Consider the following 26195-nt stretch of genomic DNA (forward strand, 5'->3'; position numbering starts at 1 on the left):
GGATGGTGGGTGTATTTTTTATATGTATTGGGGTGGTGGGTGCATTTTTTATATGTATTTGGGGGTTGGGTGTATTTTTTTTACATGTATTGTGGGGGTGGGTGTATTTTGTACACATATTGGGGGGTGGGTGTATTTTTTTATATGTATTGGGGTGGTGGGTGCATTTTCTATATGTATTTGGGGGTTGGGTATATTTTTTTACATGCATTGTGGGGGTGGGTGTATTTTGTACACATATTGGGGGGTGGGTGTATTTTTTTATATGTTTTGGGTGTATATTGTATATGTCTTGGGGGGTGGGTGTATTATATGTATGGGGGGTGTGGGTGTATTTTTTAATATGTATCGAGGTGTATTTTATATGTTTTGAGGGGCTGAGTGTATTTTTTACATGTATTGGGGGGTGGATATATTTTTTAATATATTTGGGGGTGTATTTTTAATATGTGGTGGGGGTGTATTTTTAATATGTATTTGGGGTTGTATTTTTATTATGTATTGGGGTGTGGGGGTGGGTGTATTTTTATTATGTACTGGGGGTGGGGTTATATGTATTTAGGAAGTAGGGTTTTTAGTATGTATTTTGTGGGGGGGGGTTGAGTGAGACTGGGGTATTTGACGGAAGGGAGGGGTAAGTGAGAGGAGAGAGGGATGGAGTGAGTGAGGAAAAGAGGGAGTAAGAGTGAGATGGAAGGGAGAGAAATACATGCAAGGCGGGAGGGGGGAGAGTTAGAGGGGTGAGTGAGATGCAGGGGAGAGAAATATATGGGAAGAGGGTGGGAAATAGAGGGGGCTCATGAGGTATGAAATGGGGGGAGGGGCTCGCAATACTGGGATTACTGTGCATGTACACTATTTATTTTCCCTGAAGAGTATATTTGTGCTGGAAATCCATTTTTCCCACTAATTTTAACATCGAACTGAAATAGTAGGTTTAGAATGCACTATTCATTATTCTGTGCTCCTTTACTAAGAGTCATCTTATTTACGAAGAAATTATGGAAAAAACTCAAAATAACAATTTCTTTCCAAAGTTTTCACAAAAGGTTGTGTTTATTTAGTTTGTGAAATCAAAGGTTAGCTGAGTTTATTAAAAGAATAAGAACAGTCTGAGGATGAGCTTCTCAGGTTTTGAACTGAATTTTGCTTGGATTTCAGAGTTCGACTTTTTTTGAAGTTCTGATTTTGAACCTGTGAACCTGCCCATCCTTAGTGTATACCACACATTTTCCCACTCCCTCACCCAATGAAACTAGGGCTCAAATTTAATGGAAATCTCTTTGGTATTTATAGAAGAAAAACTAGCAGGTGTTGGCAAGCAGAACGGGTTGTATTAAGACACCACCTATACACGCTCTTAAATTATGAACAAACTAGTTACACTGCTTGTGAACCCAGTGTTAAAGAAAAGCGTTTTACTATTTTGATACAATGTAAGAGGGTGTTTTTTCAGGAAGCTTTTTATTGGCCATTTTAGAAATGGACAATGTTCCTCAGAACGAGAGATGTCATTGGCGTAGAATCTCTGCAGTGCTTTACTGTGACACTCCTCGATTTAAATACTTATGAAAATTCAAGGCCTGCTTGACTGATGGGGTTTGCTGCTTTAAAATAACCCTCTTTTCCCCCCAAAGGGTGTTAAGTAGGTCAATGTGGTCAGCCTGAAAAGCAGCAGTCTCCTGTCATGCCCCTCATTTTGAAATCTGGTGTAGTATTTTGCCCCAGTTTTTCCGGTGAAAGATTTGGATAAAGAACCCCTTTTGAAGACCGGGCATTGGAACTCATAAAATTGATCACCCTTTTACAAACAATCATTACACTAAGGGCCATCCTTACCAAGTAGTGCTATTCCATAAGACGCCTTCCATCTCCCGAAAACACCCATTCACAAAAGAGCCAGAAGGAGTCTTCCGATGCTGGAAGTAATCCTTTTGAATAGCATTGCTTAGTAAATAAAGCCAGAAGTGCCTAAGGAGTTAAGGTACTGAAATACTGTCACACCAAAGTACTTTATTGAACCATTTAGCTGCTGTTATTGCTTACTCGGTACATCATGAGGGCCATCACTCCCTTACGATGTAACAGGTACGTCAACGTCATGCCTTCATTCCCGTTTTAGAGAGATCTGGAGCCTCGCTCCATCAGAGCAGTAAACGTGACCAGAATGGAAATGCAGCTTCATTTACTTCTGCTCATGTCACTGGGGGCAGCCGTGACTGTGATTGCTACCAAAGCGATCACATGGTTGTGATCGTGGAAGGCCAGTGGCCCTTGATCTTGATAAAGGTTCAAAAGTGGACCGAAACGTTGATACTTGTGCAATAAATGTTATAATCTTTGGAAGACCAGCGGAGTGCCTCTTTTTCTATTGTTGACCTACCTGTGGCTTCGCATCCAGCGGGACTATTGTTGCTGTACACCTTCGGCGATTTGTATCGTGAGTGCACCTATTTTGGACTATTAATAAAAACATAAAAGGCCATTTTAATGTAGTAGGGCACTTGGATGTTGAATTATCATCGTATTCTGTCATGAATTTATGTGCTAATATTTGGTGTCATCTTAGCCTGCAAGTGACTTGTTGCATTACTAATCAGATATTCCACGTGCAACTATTCTGTGCATGAAATCCTTAATAGAATCAGGGGAAACCAAGACTCCAAAAGCTCCACGCTGGTGTCTCATCTGCTTGTATGTCTTTTTCTTTAATTAAAGCGGTGTTTATAACACCATTTTTCAACCATTGCAGATTACAGAAAAAAATGATTACAGAAGACTTGATAGGATTAAGAAAACTGGAGAACTAACAAGCAAGAGGATAACAGGAATCAATGTAAGTCTGCTTTCAATGGTCACATTTTATTTTGAATGTCCTGGGGTTGACTTTAGTTCTGCTTAGGTTAAACATGTCCTTGTTACAGCAGACTGTTAAATAAGCGCAGAGAAAATAATCTTTTTCTCTTTATATTTCATGCTGCTTTGATGTTCATAATACGCGTGACAAAAAGACAGAATCAAGCTGTTCAAGTTAACTAAAATCCACAAGCCAAGCAATAAATAGCGTGAAAAACAAGAAAGTAGATGTAATGGACTGTACTGCAATTTCTTGGAGTTGAAACATAGTCAACAGGGCCTGGCTGTTCAGCTAAGTTAATGAAGCTTTGCAACATAACCTCAAAGAGCACTACAATGACGATCTTCGTCTGCTAAGAGCCAATAAAAATATTTCCGAGAAAGGCATTACAGAGGTTAATGACCAAGTAGGATATTAAAGCAACAATATCTCCCACAAGCTACTCTTCCATACCACCCCCCCTCAAGAATCCAAGGCAGGAGGTCTCTTGGTGGAGGACTTTAGTGATCCTACCCATAGAAACCACCAGGTCTATAGAAATGTAATTTTACCAAGTAGGCATAAGTCCTTTTCCAAGATTGTTACTAGACTGGCAACTGCCAGTAAGGGCGATCCTTCCAGACAGTAATGGTGACTGTATCGCAAACCACTTCCTACGACAACCTTTTTTTTTTTTTATACCAGGAGGGTCAATTGGTCAGTTCAGAGATAATAGTGTGATTGCTGCTTTGTAGATACTATTTTATGAGAGCAAGATGATGTTTACACAAGTGGCTATATGCCAAGCTCCTGTTAACAGGACCATGATACAAGTCCAATATTTCCTATGGTAGTACACTGTACTGTCCTGTTTCTTACATGGTTTAAGTTTCTTATATTCCATCCACATGTGCTTGCTAGATAACATTGGTCTATAGCAGATCTGGGGATAGATATATAGATATACAGCTGAACCCCGTTATAGCGCGGTGCTTGGGGTCCAAAGAATGTGATCGCGTTATATTCGGATAGCATTAAAAATAATTACGCTAACATTGCACCCCTCAGGGGTACCGCAGCCGCCGGAGGGGGAGACCTGGGATAACTCTCCCAGCTGTCCCAGACCCGGTGGCGCAGCGGCACCACCACGCAGGAGAGACCCGGCATCAGCAGCAGCTGGCAGCTCTCTCATTTCCCAGCTTTCAGCTTCCAGCTGACAGGGAGAGAGAAGAAAATCAGAGCCAGCTCCCTTAAAGAGACAGTATGTCTCTGTGTGTGATTGTGTGTGTGTGTGTCTGTTTGTCTCTCTCTGTGGGGGGGGGGGGAGAGAGCGCTGTGTGTGTGTGTTTGGGGGAGGGAGAGAGAGTGCGTGTGTGAGAGGAGGAATGTGTGTGTGAGAGGGGGAGTGTCTGTGTGCGAGGTGGGGGGAGTGTGTGTGTGTGTTTGTGTGGTTGAAACCCACTGCTATAGACTAAAAATATAGAAACAATGTCCAATTGTATTGATTCAAACTTTTATTGATGCATTGTACAATAAAGTATTTAAGACACCAATAATGGTGTTATGCAGTATTCATAAATACTGTACGATAAACAACATTTTGGTCCACACACAAAAACACACTGTAGATACACTACTGTACTCACAACTGCTTTTCTATGTGTTACATTCCAGTTACATTCGTGTTTTAACATCAACTATGGGGCTATAATTCTGAAGAAAAGGGAAAACAAAAGTGTAATGCACTCCGTGTTCATTCAACTACTACGGAAAGCATACCGTGCATTAACAAACGAACTTGAGAGTAAACTTTAAAGTGCTTCATTTAAAAAAAAAAAAAATAACAAGGGTTGACGGTTTCATTGCATCTTTTTGCTTCTTTTTAACGATTTCAATTAAGCGTTTTAACTGTAAAACTGAAATGGAATCTACGTTTTCTGTTTCAAGAAATTTAAGTCCAGTTTGCAAACCTGTGAGCGCCTCTGCGATCTTAGGTGGCGGCTCTGGTTCGTCGTCCTTATCGTCTTCGGTTGCATCCAAATCTTGATTTTCGCTTCTAACGTTTTGGATTATTTCTGAGTCATAGGTAGAACAGCTGTGCTACCCAAGATTCTATCGTGGCCCCATTTTCCCGAACGGTTCCAGTACTCTTTCTGCATTAACCATGTCATTTTCTGTGAGGCCTTCATTAATGTAGCTTTCAAAGAATAGATGATTGGCGGCGGCCACTTCTTCCTCTGTAAAGCCCTCAAAGTCTTCTGTTCATCACTGTCACTGGCTCCCTGGGAGTTAGCCGGTACCAGACTTTCACCAGTTACGTTTCTCCAACATTTAGAAATGCACATTTTTTGTGATTGCTTCCCATACTTCACAACCAATGTAAAAAACTTATTTTAGGTTTAGTTTCTTTAAAAATGCAGTAACAGAATCCTCACCCGTGATTATTCGCTGTATCAGCGTCTTTTGGAAGTTAATCTTGAATGTTGATATAATGCCTTGATCCAGCAGCTGTATTTTTGATGTGGTGTTTTTGGGTAAGTAGCTGACTCGTATTTTGCCATCTCTGCTTATTAGGCTATCGGCAGACAGATGGCCAGGGTAGTTATCTAGCAACAACAAAGCTTTGGTATCCGACCTTTGTTGCCATAAGTGTTTACTTACCTCGGGTACAAACTGCTGATGAAACCAGTTTTCGAAAATGCTGGAAGTCATCCATGCGGTTTTAGTAAAGTTGTAGGAAAAAGGCATAGAGGCCATATTCACATGTTCAAAGCATCGTGGTGATTTAAACTTGCCTATACAAAGTTCTTCAGTTTGGGATTTTCTGTTTGGTTAACATAAAAAAGTACGGTGACTCTCTTTCATTTGTTTACAGCCTTGTTTTCGCTGATCATCATTCTCACAAGCTAGTGTGGTATTCGGTAACATTTTGTAGCACAGTCCAGTCTCATCGCAGTTATAAACCTGTTCTGGGTACCCAGGAGTAGAGAAGGTAGAGGACCAGATGCAAGCCGAGGTTGAGGTAGGGAGAAGTCGAGGGTCCAGGTACAAGCCGAGGTCAAACACTGAGAGACAAGACAGGATCAAAATGCACAAGGCAACAGGACAAGGCAGCAGGATGCTTGGGGTAAACACTACATTCAGCAACGAAGAATTATGCTCAACCAATTTGCCAGTTGAGGGCTGGCTGAGCATATAAAGGGCAGGTAGCCAATGAACAGCCAGCAAGCAGCTGCCACAAATTAGCATCAACCGCCCACTCAGTATACAAGCACCCAATAGTAGTCAGGAGGTGGAGTGTGCCACAGGTGCAGGTGATCCTGGGTTAGTGTAGAGTTTCGGGATTAACCCCTCGCGTGATCTTCGTAGGGCAGCACGTGCGTGTGGTTTCCTGCGCGCCTGGTGCGTCACCCGTTTCGTCACGGGATGTGACACAGGGGTGGGGGCTAAGCCCAAACCTGGATTTATCCCGCTGCCTGGTAGTGTGGGTAGCTTCCCTGGTCTGAGGCGCGTCACCCGTGTCGTCATGGGACCTGACGCAGGGGAGGGATCTAACGCCGACGCTCACAATCACAAAGTTTCTCCTCCTCCCTTTTCCATCGCAGTTATAAACCTGTTCTGGGTACCCAGGAGTAGAGAAGGTAGAGGACCAGATGCAAGCCGAGGTCGAGGTAGGGAGAAGTCGAGGGTCCAGGTACAAGCCGAGGTCAAACACTGAGAGACAAGACAGGATCAAAATGCACAAGGCAACAGGACAAGGCAGCAGGATGCTTGGGGTAAACACTACGTTCAGCAACGAAGAATTATGCTCAACCAATTTGCCAGAGGGCTTGCTGAGCATATAAAGGGCAGGTATCCAATGAACAGCCAGGAAGCAGCTGCCACAAATTAGCATCAACCGCCCACTCAGTATACAAGCACCCAATAGTAGTCAGGAGGTGGAGTGTGCCACAGGTGCAGGTGATCCTGGGTTAGTGTAGAGTTTAGGGATTAACCCCTCGCGTGATCTTCGTAGGGCAGCACGTACGTGCGTGTGGTTTCCTGCGCGCCTGGTGCCTCACCCGTTTCGTCACGGGATGTGACGCAGGGGCGGGGCCTAAGCCCAAACCTGGATGTATCCCGCTGCCTGGTAGTGTGGGTAGCTTCTCTGGTCTGAGGCGCGTCACCCGTGTCGTCATGGGACCTGACGCGGGGGAGGGATCTAACGCCGACGCTCACAATCACAAACTTTCTCCTTCTCCCTTTTCCATCCACGAACTGTACACTCGTTCACTCCCATGTCTCTAGCCACTTGGGTTTGCTTGACTCCAGATTTGATTATATCAAGTGCAACAATTTGTTCTTCTAAACGAAACTTCTTCTATTTGTTTGATGTTTCAGACATTTCTATCTGGCAGGGGTCTTCCCTATGCCTTTTCCTGGCTCTCTGACAGCACAGTGGGTGGAAGGATCAGAATGAGAGAGAGAGATCTCCCTGAATAGTGATCTATCTATCCTTGCTGAGGCAAGAGAAAAGGACCCATAATACAGCACTCTAAATCCAAAGTAATGGTGAATAAACTAAAATGTAACCTTTTAATAAGAATACCAATAAAATAGTGTTGGACAGACTTAAACGTACAATAACATAAAATGGACAACACAGGTGGACACACAAAAACTGATACGCTGTACTCAGGATGGGTAAGTCTACAGGATACAAATTCTGGTGAACCAGAATCTATCTATATTAAAGTATACCTATATGTAATCTAATTAACTATTTGGTATGTTTGTGTGAAGTGAATTCTTCTATCAATTGCAACCAAACTTAAAATCTAGTTAACTATTTGGTATGTTTCTGTGAGTTTATTAGGCCCCTCCCTTAATTGTTAGTCAAATGCATGTGATCAGAGTATTTAAGACCGTCTATCTTTGCTGTGAGCCATATGGCTGTGTAACATCTTACGTGTCAGATTTAAAGTGTCTGTAGAGTTAATTGTGGAGTTGAAGTTGGAGGTGAAGATTGGAGGAGGATCTGGACTCTGCACAACAACAGCAACTCTGCAGTTGTGAGAACTTTGTAAATGCTGTAATTGTTTGTGCTCTTCCTGTCCTCCAATGACTGGGGGGGGGTGGGGGGGTCTCTCCTCATGCATCTCACTATGCCCTCCATGTTGCTTTTTCGGTTTGCTGTTTCCTCACTCCTTTTGTGGTCGTCTCTGTTCTCTTCAGCTTTCCCACTCCACCATTATTTATACACCTCTCTCCAAACGGCTTCTTTGACCCTCAATAAAGAACGCCCACACAGATCCTCTGTTCACACCCTCTGTTCACACCCTCTGTCTGCTCCTTCCTGCTGCTGGGGATCTCCCCTGGGCCCAGACATACAGACCTGATCTCACCCACATCTCCCTAATATCTCTTCCCCTGTAAATGGTGTTAACCTTCTGATTTAATAAACCTTGAAACTCGCCCCACAAATCAAGCATCCTAATAGCCTGCATTCATGGCTATTGTCCCACACCCACAGTCACTCATACCACCCATTTTGGCCAAGCACTGCCATCTACTGCACTTATTCCCTCACCTGCTGTCTCTGTAAGTCTCACATCATACCACTTGGATTGTAAGCTCTTCGGGGAAGGTATTTCCTTTCCTATTGTCTGATTTTGCTGTGCTTATTGTATTATTATAATTCCCCATACTGTATTCTTTGTTAAGCACTGAGTACACTTTTGGCGCTATGTAAATAAAGACATACAATACAATATCTGTGTGGGATGTTGGCTGGATAGAAAATGCTAACCCGCTATTGTTCATATTGTCAACACAGCCCCATCTCTTTGTGCAGAGGACTGGGCAGTGTATGTTGAACACATGTACTGGTACAGCCTATATCCTATGCCACAGTAGTATCCTCTCAGGTATCAAAATGTCTGATTTGATGACAGTGTATAATTATTACAGTAGTACCTTTTAGTGGGATACCACAGACGCAGTGATTTTATATGCTGTCAACTATTGCAGACATAAAGATTTCACATGACCTTCACCATGCTATAAAACAGCAGTGGAAGTGTATGTAAACACAAAGTGGTCTGACAAGCAAGGTTCCGCTGGGTCAGATAGCCCGCGGCATACAGCTATCAATGAACTTGATCATTCAAAGTAGGGTATTTATCAAGAAAGGTACTGGCACCTCTGTGTCCCTATTAGAACAAGTTAATATCTAACTCCTCTGCAATACTCAGGATAAGTACGCAAGCTGCTGCAAGTAAATTGTTTGCTTATTCAGCCGTCCAGCTGCTGTATCACGTGGGGACGTTAGCGTTATGGCGTCACACACCAACGCACGTTTCACGTCCAGTAGTTGACAGCATAGAACATCACTGCATCTGTGGTATCCCACTAAAGGTACAACTCTAATAATTATACACTGTCATCAAAGCAGATACCTGAGAGGATACTACTGTGGCATAGGATATAGGCTACTAGCTGATATACCCGGCGTTGCCCGGGATTTAATTTTCCCGCTCCACCTCTCTCTCTGCTCCCCCCCTCTCTCTCTCTCCCCATTCACCTCTCTCTCCCTCTTCCCTCTCTGCCTCCCTCTCTCTTTTTCCTCCCTTCCCAGCTCCGGCCCCCCCACCCCCCGTTCACAACTGCGGTCCCCCCCCCCCCCCCGTTCACAGCTCCATTGCGGTCCCCCCTGTTCACAGCTCCACCCCCCTCTGTTCACAGCTGCGGCCCCCCCTTCACATCCCCCCCGGCTCAGGCGGGGGAGTGTGCGGGAGGGTGTGTCGGCGGCGGCTGAGTTCTGGTGCGGGCGCCGGCGGCTGTTGTCTGCGGGGGCGGGTTGGTGGGCGGTGGGTGAGGGGGGTGGGCTGGTTGGTTGGCGGCAGGTGACTTACTGTGGGGAGGGTGGGTTGTTAGTTGGCAGCTGTCCATTGCGGTGGCGGGCGGGATGGTTGCGCGGCATCTGGCTCTGGTTCCCCTCTCAGCTCCGAACGTGCGTGACGTCACCTTGCCTTGCACTCAGACCGTGAGAGTCAAGGCCCGCCCCGTAGTCAGGCAATAAGAGGCAATGACAGCCAAGGCCCACCCGCAGTCAGCCAATAGGAGACCTTGACAGCCAATGAGAGCGCGCACAAACCCACAGACAAACAGATTTTGAGTTTTATATATATAGATACCAGTACATGTGTGCAACATACACTGCCCAGTCCTCTACACAAAGAGATGGGACTGTGTTGACAATACGAGTCGCCATGGTAACCGGCATCAAATGACGCAGTGGGGTCACGCGACGTCATTTGAGAAGGGCGGTGCGAGCCGGGAGGTGAACAGGCATGGGTGCGCAGGGGAAAAACTTTGTGCACCCCTGGAGTGGACAGCAGAAGCAGCTAGAGAAATCCAGCTCCATGCAACCTGGGACATGACAAGCCCTGGTCACCCCTGCAGGGCACAGGTACGACTAGATCTGGGGAGGGGCAGGGTAGAGGGAATCAGGGGCAGGTGGCATCGGAAAACAGCATGGTAGAAAGATCTGCATGGTGCTGTATATATGTATATCATGTGTTCAGAGTTCAGAAGAAAAAATCCACATTACTTACAAAAAAATTGGGAGCCACGCTTACATCGCGGTATAAGCGGCTTCGCGTTGTAACGGATCGCGTTATAATGGGGTTGAGCTGTATATTCAAGCAACAGAGCAGTGGGTACACAGCAGGCATAGGCATATATTGGCAAGTGTAAATATCATAGGAAATAAATACAGTTGTATCTCACCCAGACCCATGGATCAGAAAAAAAAGAAGCAGCACATCACAGGTACTGTACTAGTGTATTGTACAGAAAAGACAACGTTTCGGTTCTTACAGCAGGACCTTCACAACACCTTTATTTATAGAAAAATATTTATAAAATGTTTTACCAGGAAGTAATACATTCAGTTACAGACGAGACATGTACCCAGCATGTACCTGGGTCTTTTTGGCGATTGCCACTGGTTTGTGTTAGAATAACCGTCGGCACTACAGAACCTCTTGTTTTCAAGTATGTCCCGAGCACAGAGTTATGATGACAATACATGGTTACATTAAATGAACAGAGGTTATACATTCAATTTAAAGACATATCACGAACCCCGATGAAGGTCCTACTATAAGGACTGAAATGTTGTTGTTTTTTGTGTACAATACACTATTTTAATACACTTGTGCTACTTCTTTTTTTTTTTTTTTTTGCTCTGATGCATGGGTCTGGGTAAGATATAACTGTATTTATTTCCTATGATGCATGCACTTGCTAATATGCATATGCTTGCTACAGTATGTGTATTCACTATTCTGTTGATTGAAGACTTTTTTATGTGTAATATATGCACATATATATATATATATATATATATATATATATATATATATATATATATATATATATATATATATATATATATATATATATAATTTTATTTAAATATATATATATTTATTTTTTTAAATATATTTTTATATATATTTATATTCCACTCACACACAATGTGAATACATGTCAGAGAACACATACCAGAACGGCTAATACAAATGTATTTAGGAAACATCTTGATGATTGAAAATACATTATGAACTATTTTTTTCCCCTGTAATCAAGAAGGTTTGGGATGTGAATTTCTGATATGTGGTAAACCACATATAGAGATAGAGATAGATCCTCTATTTTGTATTCAACAAGCTGGTGAGACATTAAAGCGGTTGTTAAGCACTATAGGAAGTGAGCAGTAAATTTGTTGAGTGGGAGAAGGCAGGAGGTTGAGGTAGTGGGGCAGTATACCAAGAGCCAAGGTGTTGGGTGTCAAATAGTACCATTTATCATCATGTAATAAATGTAGGTATATAGGATTTGGGCTGGATATGAAGTTGAATACTTTATCCAATAACTTTACGTCAGAAAAAATAATTACCGGTCATCAGTGGGGTGGCACATGACGGAAGTAATGGACTGAGACCGTGGCTTTCAACATGTTGCACAAAATGTATTGTGACTTTGCAAAACCCTGCTCAATAATTCCTGTCATGAGAACATTATTTTGCTATTGTCTAATATTTTTAAATATATACTAAATGTAAAAAATTAATTTGCCCCAGTACTAAACTTTTTTTTAGCAGAATTCCAGGGTTCCATGTGTGCATTCTATCCTGCTGTTATCTCTATATTTTGAGTATAAATAAAATTCTAAACTAAGAAAAAAAAACGACTTGGATTTGATCTATTATCGAGCCTTTGGCTACACTGCATTGAATTTCTTCTACTAAAACCCTAGTGAACTGGGTGTGTCGGCATCCAGTTTAGCAATTGATTGGAACGTCGGTTGGGACCCACTGGGCTACGATAAGCTAGGATAAGCCATCAGCAATAGTTATTTGCACTGTAGCAGAATATAAAGAATATAAAGAGAGAGAGAAATCTAAAGGGATTTAAGGGGAAGAAAAGGCAGACTTCAAACTATGGGGCCTATTCTATAAGCCTCGATAAGCCACTTATCGAGGCCTTTTCTGCCAAAATGCCTACTGCTATTCAGTAAGCCTCTATAAGTAGGCGATAATGTCATGAATCGACAATTTTTTCAGTCGTCAAAAAAAGATCGCAGGTGAGCGGCGAGAGGCCACTTATCGGCAGGTCATGAAACTCGTGTAATTCTAGTAGCCTTGATTAGTTTATCAAGGCTAATCGTGGCTCTAGAATGGAGAGTTTCTCCCAAAATCCGCACGCCAGGAAAAGTTGGTGTGAGGCTGGTGAGAAGCTACTGAGAGGCGGCGAGAGAGGACTTAGAAAAAAAATGCATTTTTCCTGTATCAGATTCATGCTGGGAGTCTCTGGAGCTGATACTCATTAATATCAACACCGGAGGCCCCCGGCATGAATCCCATGCAATAAAAAGGCATTTACAGGCAACTTCATTACCATAGCGACTAACCGGCTTATGACGACTCATGGAGCTGTACCATCTGACCCTAAAATGTGACGTCACAGGCCCTATATAAGGCCTGTACGTCTCATTTTAGTGGAAGAAGTCGATGTGGCAACATCTGTTTGGATTTACCATGGGGATTTGGATTGACAGATGAAGATAGAAGATAGAATAAAAGAAGAAAATAATGACAGATGGATAGAAGAATGTAAAAGAAGATTAAAGAAAAAGAAGATTTTTGTTACCTGCTCCTGATCTTCAAGGTGGATGGAGATGGATTGCCGGTGATGACATCGTGGGGAGAGAGCTTCCAGATACTCCAGGATTCGGAGGGTGAAGACTTCTAAAGGTAAGATAAATATTGAATGTATGTAATTGTCTTTTCCCGAATTTTTCATTGTATTTATTTATTTTTATGTTTTTGCTTGCCCATTTACAATACTGTTTTAATCTGTGCCCCTTTAGGGTACAGATAAATACAGTGAAAGCAATACATATTTTGGCAAATACTTGTTTTCTATTGATTTGTTATTTTTTCGATTTCTGTTTATTGTTTGGATTAAATTGTTTTGAATTTGAATGGCTTGTTTTTAGTACATTTTAGGATTGGTTAACGTTTTAAATGTATTATTTGTTTTGTTGGCTAGTGGTTTTATTTCTTTAATTGGTTTGTTGGCTATTGATTTTATTTCTTTAATTGGTTGGTTAGGAGTTTATTTAATTTAATTCTTATGTTTTGAAATAACATAATTTTTATTGTTTTGCTGTTTTGGTTGTAGATTATTTTTATTTATGTGTACTATTAGGCTTTTTAATTCTTTTATTGCTGGGGTGTTTAGGTGCTTGTGTATTTCTTTTATTATTGTGTATTTTTGGCCTTAATGATTTTTATTAGGTTGACCATTGAGTGCTACTTTATAGTGTCTTATCATGCCCATATATAAGGGTATGATATACCACTGTGCCAATCAATGGATAGAGTGTGGGTATAGTGGGTTCGGGGTGGCTGGTTAGGCCTCCCGGTTTGGTAGCGGGGGACGGGGGTTAACCTCTTAATTACTATAGCAGTTATTAATCGCTAAAGGGTTAAGGGCCATTAGATTGTATTTTTTATGTTCTCTTGCTGGCTACGGAGGACATGGACCTGCAGTATGCTGATTAGGATGCCCTTCATGATGGCAAGGGTAAGTAGAAAGTTTTTTATTTGCTTTATTTATGCTGGCTGGCTAATGTTTGATTTTATAATGGGCAAATTAGCTATTATTCATATCTGAATAATAGTTATTTTGCCCATTAATGTACTGCATGTGTTGTGGGGGGTTGTTGGGGATAGAGGAGGTGGGTAGTAGGGTTGTTGTTTTTGTTTCTTGGGGGTAGAGGGATTGGGTGAAGGGGTAGTAGCCCCACGGGTGGGTGTTCAGGCCTTCCGGGGATAGCAGGACTGGTTAACCCCTTCATTACCATGGCGGTTAACTCCTCCCGCAACCATCCAGGCATGCCTAACCACCCACCCTGGGACTATTACCCTCTTCATCCACCCCCTCTGACCCAAGAAACAGGCTCTTGAAGTTTCACCCCTTCATTGCCTTAGCGGCTAGCCGCTAAGGTAATGAAGCTGTTTTAATATTAATTTTAGTACTAGTGTAGATGAGCGGGGGGGTCTCCGGAGCAAAACCGCATTTATTTTAGGTCCGGGGACCCCCTGCTTCCCAGGATACATGCCCCGTTATGGGGTGCCGGTATCTCCTATGTTTTTTATTTCCATGGTCACGTGACACGAGACATTTAAATGCATAGGAGATACCAGCACCCCATAACGGGCCTGTATCCTGGGAAGCAGGACCTAAAACCAACGCGGTACTGCTCCTGAGACCCCCTGCTCATCTACATTAGTATTAAAATGTATATTAAAATCTTGCGATCGCTGGTGACATATGCGCAGGGAGAGGCGGCGGCTCTCTCTGTGCAGCTCTCCCTGCAGCTGGAACAAATCGCCGGGTAAGGCCTTTTGAGAGAGGCGATCCTCACGTCGCCGGCTACTCACCCATTTTGGGAATTTTGCTATCACAGGTAATCGAGGCTCTCTGAATACCGTGATAGCAACGCTCAAAAAACTGTCAGCGTAACCGGGCCGGCGATTTTTTTAATGAAGGCTTATAGAATAGGCCCCTATATGCTTTAGAATGGAAGCAGTGAAATGGTGAATACAAATTTCAATGATATGCACATTTGAAGACAAAAATAATGATTGCATGCATTAAGATAAAATGTTGCTCCTTTACGACTGTTTGGATCCACTGTTTGTAAACATGCATAGCAAATAAAAATACCACTTTGTGCATGTCTCAGACAGGTCTGCAAACCAATCTTTCCCCATTATCTCTTAGTGTAAAATGCTTCCTTTGCAGCAAGGGATTCTGGGTCCACTTTAACATGGACATGACAAGAAGCAAAAGGCGAAATACTGTGTGCTCATTTGTATGTCATTACCCAGAATCCATGGCTGCGGTGCACTATACAGTGGAGTGTTTTTGTCACCTTTTTACTCCCCATAACTTGATTTGTGTCTAAACATGCATATAAATTATGTGAAAGCAGAAATCTCTAAAAATTGCCTAAATAAAAGTTGGTGTAACAGGATTGCATTGAAATATGCACACAAAGGATACGTTGTAAGAATTTACAAGGAAATATAGAATATACAATGAAACATAAGGGCATCATTATCGAGAGGAACGTGACACAACCGCTATGATTATATCGTTTACTAAATGTGTTTCATCGATTTGTAGAACATCTTTGCTTCATATCTTTAGGACAGACTATACATTATAACACAAAAGTACATGGCATTTAATAAATACAGTATGTATATGCAAAAATGCTGCAAAGAGGCAGTGTGGCCTCCTTTTCCTGGACCAGTTTCTCCTACTTGTGTATATTACCGGGGGGGTGATGTTGATATAGTGAACGTACAGCACAAGGTGTGGGGCCGTCTATAGCAGGGGTGGCCAACTCCAGTCCTCAAGAGCCACCAATAGGCCAGGTTCAGGATATAGTCTTTGACTGAGCCACCTGTGCTGAAGCATGGATATCCTGAAAACCTGACCTGTTGGTGGCACTTGAGGACTGGAGTTGCCACTCCTGGTCTATAACTAACTAATGTGCTGCTGGCTCTTCTGGCACTGAAAGGGTCAAGAGGATCTGAGAATGTGACTGGAGGGAAATGGAGAAATGTTGGTGACGTACAGTAGATCAGGAGTGCGCACCCCCTTTCTGTGGTTCCCCTTGCCTGAGCGCCCCCCACCCCTCCTTACCGGCTCTCGGGCTCCACGCATCATATGATGTCATGACATTGTGACGCGTTGTCATTTGACGCCACGTTGTTATGGTGACGCGTCACTGAAGAGCCGGCTGAGAGCAGGTAAGGGAAGTTGCAGAGGCCTTGCGCCTCCCCCAGTATTTAATTGACATGCCTGGGGGAAGAGTGCGGGGCCTCTGCAAGTGCCGCGCCCCCCCCCCCTATAATATCCCAAGCCCCCAGCTTGTGCACCCCTGACGTAGATGATTGAGAATCTGTCAGCTTTTCATACCCCTTGCTGAAAACAAAAAGGTTCATCATTTGTAAGAAAAAGAAAGGGAATATTTTACTTTGGGAATGATTACCTTTATTTAAAGGTGCATTTTCAGTAGTAGTAGCAGTAGTAATTATTACCAGTGCCATTTTAATTGGTTAAACTTTGGCGATTCATTGTTTAAAAGAAATGACACGCGTAAGTATTGTAAACTATTTGTGGTAGGCTATTATAATATGTTTGTAAGCAATGGAAATGGAGACATGAAAATTGTTTTAACTCCCTTGCCTTCTGACTTTTATGTCTATCACTGCAGGATAGGTACCATTTCCTGTATCAGTTTTGGTCTCAGACACTGTAGGCGTGCATAAATCAGACTATTTTGTCAAGATAAACAGGTAATTCCCCTCCCTCTGGTTCCCTGTTGTACAGTATATATACAGTGTCGATCCTTGAAACATTATTCTTACGTTTTTTTTTGTTTTTGTTTTTTTTAAACCATTAATCGCCAAGATTTAAAGCGGCAATCCCCCCTCAAAAAAATTAAATTGATGTAGTAACATTTATTTTATTTATAAAATGTTTTACCAGGATGTAATACATTGAGAGTTACCTCTCGTTTTCAAGTATGTACTGGGCAGAGAGTTATAATAACAAATACATGGTTACAAATAAATAGTTACATTAAATGCAAAGGGTTATACAGTACATTATACACAAGACATTGCATGCACAGTTAACAATGATATATTATAGGCGTATGTAACAGTTACAGACCAGATTAAAATGTGAGACAGACAGATTTGCTTTGAAAGAATTTAGACTGGTGGCGGCTGTGAGAGTCTCCGGTAGACTGTTCCAGTTTTGGGGTGCATAATAAGAGAAGGAGGAATGGTCGAATACTTTGTTGAATCTTTGGACCATGTACAGTCTTTGGAGTTAGATCTCAGATAAGTGCTGTGTGTGGTAAGGGTGAGGAGCTTGTTCAGATAGGCGGGTAGCTTGCCCAGAAAGTATTTGAAGGCAAAACAGGAGAGATTAACTTTGCACTTAGACTCGCAATTACCAATCTAGTTCTTTAGAACACACATTTCACACACATTTCACAGTGATGTGTGTTGTAATTGCATTGGAGGACAAAACGGCATATTGAATTGTAGAGGGTATCAAGTTTGCAAAGGTGAGTTTGGGGTGCCGAGCTGTATACTATGTCCCCATAATCTATAATTGGCATCAGCATCAGATTGTGTCATCCGCATACATGTGTATTGAGGCTCCCTTTCAAGCAGTAGGAAGATCATTAATGAACACTGAGAAGAGATGGGGCCCCAGAACAGAGCTTCTTTTTAGTTTGTGAAAAAGCAAATGGATAATACTACAGACATGTGGGAAAGGTTTTGTGGTTCAACGAGACAAAATTAAACTTTTGGTCTAAATTCCAAGCGTTTTATCTGACGCAAGCCCAACACTGCACATCACCCAGTCAACACCATCCCAACGGTGAAGCATTGTGATGACAACATCATGTTATGAGGATGCTTCTCTTCAGCAGGGACTGGGAAGCTTGTAAGCCTAGTGGGTAGAATTGAAGGTACAAAGTACAGGCGAATCCATGAGAAAAACCTGTATGAGTCAGCCAAGACTCTGAAACTGGGGAGGAAATTCACATTTCAGCAGGACAATGATCTGAAGCACAAGGCCAAATCCCCACTCAAAGTCCCGACTTGAATCCAATCGAACATTTATAACAAGACTTGAAGATTGTAGACCATCACCGATCCCCAGCAAACCTATCAGAACTTGATCAATTTTCCCATGAAGAATGGGCAAATATGTCATCCTCCTACTGTGCAAAGCTGGTAGAGACCTATCTAAAAATACTCAGCAATAATTACTGCAAAAGGTGCTTCCAAGTACTGACTTAAGGGGCTGAATATATATGCAACCAGAACATTTCACGGTTTTATTTTTCCTTTGCTGACCTTTAAAGCTGCAGAACAAGCATTAGCCTTCATGTGTTTTTTTTTTAAATGTTTTTTTAAATAAATCAGATCTGTACTATGAGAAAATACTTTTTTTTTAAACAACTGTGAATGACATTTTTAATGTATTCGAATGTAACAAGCAAATTTAGTTTCAATAGCAACCATTTACAAAGTAACATCCCCTTCCTCTGCTGAAACAGGCTCTGGCACACCCCTTTTTGAGCCCTGCTCTCTCATTAGCAGTGCAACAATGGCATATAGTGACTGCCTGTCACATGACCTTCCCCACAGAACTTTGCATCGTTGGTCCTCATCTGCTGCAGTGACAGCCATTTAGTGAACCCCGAGCCGAATCTTCGCCGATCGATCACAGGAGAACAGATCGTTTACTTATCATTCTGTGGATTGTATTGATGCACATGTAGCTCTTCTTTCCATCACCCTCTGGGAAATCCACTCTAGTGCTACCGTGTGGTGCTGAGGCATCCCTGTAGATTCAGGAGAGCTGAGCTGATCTGATCTGCAATGATATGGAGATCAGGACAGGCTTTTGATGTCATCTGTAGTTATTTCCTTTCGTGTTCAGCGCCTCCAGCTTCAGGGGGCTCTGGTAGTACCAGAGAGAGTCCTCTCTGAAGCACATCTTCCATACAGCACATGCACTGACTCAATCCAGGCTGGTGTATAATTAAGTACAGCACGACAGCTTTGTACAGCTTTGGCGACAGCACGCAGACTGTGAGTAGCCCTGGTGATCAACAATTATTTGTGAGTACTACTGGGGGCCAGCCCAATGAGTTTAGGGGTGGGTGTTCTCATGCAACTACCCCTGCCTTCAGGGTAACTGGAGCCCTTCCTTAAGTTGTACAGTATTCATGTCCCAGGAGGTTACCTCTATAATTGCAAGTGATGGGATTTCATACTTGAGCACCATATTACCCTTTTGGTGTATAATTAACAAAGGGCTTTATTCAGCAGTCACAGTGCAAGGGTTCAGAGGGTTCCAACCTCTAGATGGTGCTTGACCCAGATAGTATGGCGTCATCTTCCTTGGTCAGATGTTCCCTCAGCCATAAGGCTGACGGTGAGCACGCTCATCCCGCTATGGGAGAGACTCACAGCTCTCTGCTTCACCTCTCCTCCAGAGCAGGAACAGGACTGAGCTAAATTTGCATTCCCTCCTAGGAGGAACAAGAAAGGGTGGGCTCATGGTCTATACCTATACCAGATAGGCTTACACAGGCCATGAGTCAACACCTTACTTCTGTCACTCATAAGAGGGGCATGAGGGGGGTCAACAAGCCCACAGATTAACCCCTTACAGCCTGCAGCTAGCAGGACTTACATAACAGGGCAGAGAAAGATAGGCAGAATGACATACCCTGTTACACATTTATTAAAGGGGGGGGGGGGAATCAAATAAAAAAACAACTGGCAGCTTGGACTGCTGTTTTAACCACCTCTTCGTATAACCGTGTTCAGTTTAACCACTACAGCTCTGTAGTTTTGAATAAATATAGTTTGTTTGTAAAAAATGAACATACATTATTTGTAATTCAACAACTTGTGACAGGAGGTGAATACCTCTGCAAACCACTGTATATTGTAACATTTTATACATGTTTGTAAATTCTTAAAGTATAATATTTTTATGTGTTTAAATGACAGAATTGCATTATGATACCCTTTTACTTCTAATTTTTTTTTTTGATCATGTCCCTTTGAAAAACTGAAGAGCTCTGGCATATGCTATGACCAGCTGTTTCCTTCATTTCTTGTTTTCTGAAATGTTATTTGTACTGTATTTTCACCTGCTTTTAATAGCACTGGCATAAGGGATTACAATTACAACCTTTAATTGTTTAATGAGTCAATAGCCGCAGCCATTTTACATGACCACTGTCTAAATATGTATACATTTATCTCTAGATTTCAACTAGCAATACCAATACGACTCTAAATATTATTAAAGCAGCATTCCATGTTTCCCCTAGGTGTGTGAAATAGTGGGCCTCCGGAGCTGAAATGCGTTCATTTGAGCTCCTGGGACCCCTGCTTCCCGAGATACTTTCCTCCGCAGGTGCTGTCAGTTCTTCAAACAGGATTAATTCCCCTGTGTCATACAGGCCAAGAGGAAGTTGGATGGATTATGTTGCGACATTCTATTAGTTCCTGTGCCGTGGGAGATACAGTCCTCTGTATGGGGATGCTACCAGGGGCACCTTTGGAGGTAAGTATTTCTGGATGTAGGAGGTATACGAAGCTGAAATCAATGTGGTTCAGCTCACAGAGCCCCTGCTTCCCACCTACAGGAAAAAGCAAAAATGTATATATTCTTTTGCAAGTTGTTTAAATAATAATTGTTTTTTTTTTGCAATTTGGCAAATATTGGACCTTCAACTGAAATCAGTTGCATTGGTAAATTGTTTACACGTTTTTGGTGTCAAATGGGAGTGCACCTTTAATTAGATCTCTGTAGGAGGTTAAGCGCATTCCGTTTAGTTAGCTCAGTACACTGGTCTCCCGCTGTGCTCATGCTTAAAGCCAACCAGGGGGGCAGGGTATAATTTCCGCAGGAGGACACCAATGTTGTGCTATTGTTTGTTACAGTGGTGCTGTGTAAGATAGGGCTCTGGGTACAGTTTTGGTTTATTATAATATTACTTGTATCGTCATGCTTTGTTACATAAATACCTAGAACAGCCTTAGGGGTCAATATTTTTTAAAGCATTATTTTTCTAGAAGCCTTTTTTTTTTTTAATCGCTAACTTTAAGTAATGCAATTCCTTGAAAGCCTACATTTATATAGAGATAATTAGCTAGTTATGGCATTTTGTGTAGGAACTCTTAACAAGTGTGATAAATAGCTTGTCCTTGAAAGCCAGGTCATTTGTTCTGCCATTGTATGAAATTTCAAGCCTTGTTAAATCTTATGATTTGGGCAAAACGCTTTGTAGATGTAGCATATTATAGAATGTAAGTCTAGATTAAAAGTCAAGAAAGGCACATTGGGTTTGTGATGTCTTGTAACACTTTTATCAAAGAGGCGGCTTTGCATGTGGAAACAGACTACAGGCATACCCCGGTTTAAGGACACTCACTTTAAGTACACTCGCGAGTAAGTACATCTTGCTCAATAGGCAAACTGCAGCTCACGCATGAGCCTGGCAGCACGTCCTGAACAGCAAATACCGGCTCCCTACCTGTATAGAAGCTGTGCGCAAGCGGGGAGACTATAGAGCCTGTTACACATGCGTTATTTACATCAGTTATGCACATATATGACGATTGCAGTACAGTACATGCATCGATAAGTGGGGAAAAGGTAGTGCTTCACTTTAAGTACATTTTCACTTTACATACATGCTCCGGTCCCATTGCGTACGTTAATGCGGGGTATGCCTGTATACATTTATCCTGTACCTAAAGGATCCAACCCCATTTGTTACAGATCAGAAAACATGTAGGAGTAGGAAGGCCACAATCTTTCTGTAATGTCCTTTTACATACATTTAAAGAAAAGAAAAGGTTATGTTTCAACATTTATAACATCCATACCATATATATATTTACATGACCTTAACTTACAAGCGAGTGTCAGTGTGAAAAACTGCACTTTGCTGAATAAGCAACTTGTATGAAATTAGCATGAGCAGAGTCCATGGGCCACATCAAGGTCACATTTGGCCCGTGGGAGAGCCCTGCACTACAGACGCTTATATTCCCTGCCACAGGTGACATCATAAATTCAACATGGCTATAATAATATCATAGATATTGCAACAATATAATATAGAGAGAGAGGAGCGGCTCAGTGAGTAAAGACACAGACTGGCACTGAGTTTGAAGCAGGGGAGCCTGGTTCAATTCCCGGTGTCAGCTCTTTGTGACCTTGGGCAAGTCACTTTATCTCCCTGTGCCTCAGGCACCAAAAACATAGATTGTAAGCTCCACGGGGCAGGGAGCTGTGCCTGCAAAATGTCTGTAAAGCGCTACGTAAACCTAGCATGCTATTATTATTATTATGAAATATGATTTACAAACAAAATGTAATCCATAGATTCTGTGTGTGTGTGTGTGTGTTTGCATCTGAGGGATTTGTGTCTATCTGGGTAATATTTGTATCTGGCTATAGATCGTACGCGAGTTGGAGCAGTGTTTTGACATTTTTTTTAGAGGCGTTTACTGTCATCATTTAGATTGTATATCATTTGTGTACCTTACCTATCTATCTCTTTACAATGTTGACAGTCACCTCAGATATCCCACCTGCATGGCAAAATACCAGTAAAGCTAAAGTCATAGCATATAGCAATATAAGTTTACAAACGTATTGCTAATTTGTATTGTACAAATGTGTTGGCCCTGAGTGGGACTCTTTGTTGCAGCTGTTCCTCTTCCTCTAATTACCGAACTCTTTGATCATCTACGTGGGGCAACAGTTTTTTCCAAGCTCGATTTAAGAGGGGCTTATAACCTTATAAGGATAAGGTAGGGTGACGAGTAGAAACCCGCTTTCAACACGCGATGGCCACTACGAGTACTTGGTGATGCCCTTCGGCCTATGTTATGTACCCGCAGTGTCCAGTTTTCGTGAACGAAATTTTCAGAGACATGTTAAACTCCTCAGTTACCACATACCTTGATGATATCCTCATCTATTCTAAAACCCTGGAACAACATCATCAGCAGGTGAGGGTGGTCCTTAAATGCCTGCTGGAGAACAATCTCCGCTAAATTCGAGAAGTGCGAATTTGAGAAATCCCGTCTTTCGTTTCTTGGACACATAATCTCTGCCCAAAGCCTAGAAATGGAACCCTGCCAAGGTTGCTGCTGTTCTGGACTGGCCAATACCTAAGGGATTAAAAGCCATTCAGAGATTCTTGGGCTTCGCAAACTATTACAGGCGATTTATTAGGGATTTTTCCAAAATTGTTGCACCCATCACAGCCAAAACAAAAAACAGGCAGATCACATGAACTGGTATCCGCAGGCTCAGGCGGCTTTTCTGAAGCGCAATAAACTTTTTTTCCTCTGCCCCCATCCTGAAACACCCCGATTCTCGTCATCCTTTTATCGTCGAAGTGGATGCCTCTGACGTTAAAGCAGGCGCAGTCCTGTCACAGAGAAGTGAGTTTCAGGGTCGGTTACATTTGTGTTCCTTCTTCTCTAAAAAGTTTTCTCCTGCGGAACACAACTACAATGTTGGCAATCGTGAACTTCTAGTCGTTAAAATGGCCCTGGAGGAATGGAGACACTTCTTGAGGGAAACGCTGTGCCAGTCACGATTCTTACAGACCATAAAAACTTTGAATACCTCAAGGGGGCACGCAGGTTAAACACTCGCCAGGTTAGATGGGCACTCTTTTTTTTTTTTTGTCACTTTAATTACGTGATCTCCTACTGCCCGGGTTCCAAGAATGTAAAGGTGGATGCTCTGTCACGCCAGTTATCCACAGATGTCACTTATTCAATGGACAAGGGACCCATCATTCCCTCATCTAGGATTGTGTCCGATATTACGATTCTTCATCGTATTCAAAAAGCCCAGACCAAGGCCACCGCTGGAATTACCATTCCCCCATCCAAACTTTTCATTCACCCTCTCCTTCGGCAGGAGGTTCTTCGATGGGGGCAAGAATCCAAACTTGCAGGCCACCCAGGAGTTCGGAAAACATGTGAGCTCCTTGAGAGGACCTTTTGGTGGCCAGAATTAAAAACAGAGGTACAGGACTTCGTCTCGGCCTTCTTCAAACACTTCCTTGTGGGCTTCTGCAGCCACTACGTATACCATCCAGTCCTTGGACGCACCTATCTATGGACTTAATCGTAGAACTTCCCCCCTCTCAGAGTATGACGACAATTCTTGTTATTGTTGACCATTTCACGAAACAGGCTCATTTTATACCCCTAATAAAGCGTCCCTCTTCTTCAGAACTGGCAGACATCATTACCAAGGGGGTATTTCGTCTGCATGGACTGCCTTTACAGATTGTCTCAGATCGGGGATCCCAGTTCAACACGAAATTTTGAAAAGGCATTTTGCAGGCGATTGAGGATTGACCTTCACTTTTGATCTGCCTATCACCCACTATCCAATTGGAAAACCGAGCGCAACCACCAATCCTTGGAGCAATACCTCAGATGCTATATTAATGAACACCAGAATGATTGGGCAGAACTCCTACCACTGGCTTAATTTGTCTGCAACAGTCTATCCCACGACTCTCTGTGCTGTTCTCCATTTTATCCCTTTGGATGGGGATTCAAGCAACCCTTCTACTGAGAGACAAAAGAAGTCCGCGGATAAACATCGGAGGCCATCACACCCATATTCCATTGGGGATAAAGTATGTCCCTCGACGCAGAACATCCGCTTATGCCAAGCTTTGGATAAACTTGGCCATGATTCATTGGTCCCTAAATCATCTTTCAGAAGATCAATGAGGTCACTTTTCAGCTGGAACTTCCCTCCTCATTAAAAATTCCCACCACGTTCCACGTGTCCCTCCTGAAACCTGTGGTGAGGAAACGCTTTTAAAAGGACCCTCACGCTCCTAATCCAGTAACCGTTAAGGATCAATTTAAATATGAGGTACAACAGAACAACACAAAGTATTGCACACTGCTCACTATCAAATTGTATTGTATTGTATGTCTTTATTTATATAGCGCCATTAATGTACATAGCGCTTCACAGTAGTAATACACGTGGTAATCAAATAAATAACAGATAATATAAATAACAGATCATGGGAATAAGTGCTTTAGACATAAAAGTAACATTTCGGAAGAGGAGTCCCTGCCCCGAGGAGCTTACAGTCTAATTGATAGGTAGGTAGAACGTACAGAGACAGTAGGAGGGAGTTCTGGTAAGTGCGTCTGCAGGGGGCCAAGCTTTATGTATCGTGTTCAGAATATCCACAGTGCTATTCATATGCTTCTTTAAGCAAGTGTGTCTTAAGGTGGGTCTTAAAGGTGGATAGAGAGGGTGCTAGTCGGGTACTGAGGGGAAGGGCATTCCAGAGGTGTGGGGCAGTCAGTGAAAAAGGTTTAAGGCGGGAGAGGGCTTTAGATACAAAGGGGGTAGAAAGAAGACATCCTTGAGAAGAACGCAAGAGTCTGGAGGGTGCATACCGAGAAATTAGGGATGAGATGTAAGGAGGGGCAGAAGAATGTAAAGCTTTAAAAGTGAGGAGAAGAATGGAGTGTGAGATGCGGGATTTGATCGGAAGCCAGGAGAGGGATTTCATGAGGGGAGATGCTGAGACAGATCTAGGAAAGAGTAGAGTGATTCTGGCAGCAGCACAATTTAGTACAATTGACAAGTGTTAAATAACACTAAGTGAGTGCTACCTATGTACTGAAGTCAATACTATTAACATTTGAAAGATCACGTGATAAAGTCACACGAACATTCACAGAAGTACATTTGGGGTGCACATCACAATAAACATTTTTAATTTTAACATTGCTATAGTGAAAACCAAGGTGAAAAAGTGATAAATAAAAGGTGAATAAAATATTAAAACACGTTGAGCTGATGGTCTTGACCCAAACAAGAGTTTGGGTCAAGACCATCAGCTCAACGTGTTTTAATATTTTATTCACCTTTTATTTATCACTTTTTCACCTTGGTTTTCACTATAGCAATGTTAAAATTAAAAATGTTTATTGTGATGTGCACCCCAAATGTACTTCTGTGAATGTTCGTGTGACTTTATCACGTGATCATTCAAATGTTAATAGTGAGGTACAACAGATACTCGACTCTCGTATTTCCAGGGGATCAATTCAGTATCTAGTGGACTGGAAGGGGTATGGTCCTGGAGTTGGATGAAGACTCA

At 42.4% G+C, this 26195-nt stretch overlaps 1 long non-coding RNA gene across 11 annotated transcripts in view; it reads left to right on the top strand.

Annotated features, from left to right (window-relative positions):
- LOC142493000 (uncharacterized) overlaps positions 1 to 26195 on the top strand; it is a 728952-nt gene that overhangs the window by 326958 nt on the left and 375799 nt on the right. For all 11 annotated transcript variants that reach the window (XR_012800954.1, XR_012800951.1, XR_012800957.1 and 8 more), the window contains one exon: positions 2753 to 2836. This is a non-coding gene — a long non-coding RNA (uncharacterized LOC142493000). The remainder of the gene's footprint in view (positions 1 to 2752; positions 2837 to 26195) is intronic.

Source organism: Ascaphus truei, chromosome 4 (genome assembly GCF_040206685.1).
Source record: "Ascaphus truei isolate aAscTru1 chromosome 4, aAscTru1.hap1, whole genome shotgun sequence".
Taxonomy (NCBI): Eukaryota; Metazoa; Chordata; class Amphibia; order Anura; family Ascaphidae; genus Ascaphus; species Ascaphus truei.